This window comes from Episyrphus balteatus, chromosome 1 (assembly GCF_945859705.1).
Source record: "Episyrphus balteatus chromosome 1, idEpiBalt1.1, whole genome shotgun sequence".
Classification (NCBI taxonomy): Eukaryota; Metazoa; Arthropoda; class Insecta; order Diptera; family Syrphidae; genus Episyrphus; species Episyrphus balteatus.
In genome coordinates, this window is record NC_079134.1 from 164,287,371 (window position 1) to 164,289,205 (window position 1,835).

Sequence of the window (1,835 nt, forward strand, 5' to 3'; positions counted from 1 at the left end):
TGGTTGTGCTTTTAGGGCCATTGCTGCATAGCTCACTGCTGGGCGGGTAATGGTACATGCTGACTTAGCAGCAAACTCCTGGTGAGACTTTTTCTGCGCCAGCACCTTATTCCTTTCGGTAAGCTTAGCTTTCAGTGTCGGGCATCCTTTGAAGCTAGCTGGATGTCCTTCCTTCTTACAGTTGGCGCACCATACATCCGATCCGGTGTTTTCCTTCCTTCTACATTGTCCTGGCTCATGGTCTTCTTTGCACTTAACGCAAACATATTGGCGGCCGCAGTTTGTGGCAACGTGACCAAAACGTTGGCAGTTTCGGCATTGCACGATGTCGTTGGTCCTAAGACGCTCCCAATGAACCCGGTGGTTCATTATCAATGTCTTTGAGTAGACCTCGGCGATGTCACAGCTCTTACTTAGTTCTACGACGAAGTTGTTGAATTCTTTGCCCTGTGCCTTTTTGGACTTGAATTCAGTGACTTTAATGACTGGGAGACCCTCGATCCTAAGTTCATCTTCTATTTCAATGGCTGCGAGTGTGAAGTGAAGTCCTTTCAGCATTAGTAGGTTCTTCCTATCTTCTCGGGGTGTGAAGGTATTAAATTGGATCTTCCTCGCCTTTAGGAAGTTTTTAATGTCCTCAAAAGATTGGCGGTTCCCAGTTGAAATGATGGTTGTCTTTGTGCTCCTGTTTTTAAATGTCACCTTGAGGTTTTTATTTTTGCAGAATCTGCTGATTTCCGCGATGTTAGCGGAAAAACAGAAGATTGGTGGCATTCCTGTTGTCTTGGTGGTGGTGAGTGGAGGCGGTGGCTGGGCGGCAGTTGTACTTGCTGTTGCTGGTTGTTTAGCTGTTGGTGGCTGTGTTGCAGCTTGTGACTGTTGTGCTGTTGGCGGCTTGTTTGGACTGGCTGATGTTGGCTGCTTATTCGGAGAATGCTGGGCTGTTGCTGTTGATGGCTTGTAGAAATCCGTGATTATTAGTTTTTTGGCTGCAGTTGCTCCTTTTCCGGATTTCCTAGGCCTCTTCTGCCCTGGCTGGGGAGATTCACCATCAATTTCCGAACTGGAAGCAGAATCACAAGTATCCTCTTCTTCGCTGGCTGGTTCATCTTGGCTGGGTTGCACCTCATCGTTGGCGTGTGTCGATGAGCTTTCTTCACTTTCGGTTTCCATTTCATCTTCGGCTTTGTCTTCTTTGTTCTTCTGCAATTGATCATCCCTTGTGATAAAACTTCCTAGGGTTTTATTGATTCGCGATCCGTGTTCAGGACCCAGGTCGTTGATGATCCTCTTAATTAGTTCTTCCAGGGCAATAAACGCACTTTCAAGATTAAAAGGCTCACCCATTTTTAATTGCTGCTAATTGTTTTTACTTTAATTATTATATGGCACCACTTAGTTTAATCCTCGCACGATATTTTAAGAAAAACTTTCATGCGCACATTAATTAAGGGTTGGCTTAGGTAGCTTAACTCTGCTAATGATTTCGGGTTTTATTACCACAGGGTAATAAAACTTTTGAAAATCGTCGCAGGTAAAACCCTTCGCTGGTAGATTTGGTGGTTGTTTTTGTTAAGTGTTTAAAACTATCCGCTGCACGTCTATCTGCTTTGAATGTCTGTTTGAAACTGAATCAATCAATATGACCATCCCTGAAAAGTAATGTACCTCATTCATGTTGATCTGACACAAATATCTGAAGAGTAGTTTTTCAATTTTTTCAAATCTGCACCTTATCTTCAAACCAAGAAAATTAGAACTTGCGGACATGAGATTTTTTTTGATTTTTGAGGGTAGTTAAAGAATATCCAAACAAAGATTAAAATGAAAAAATT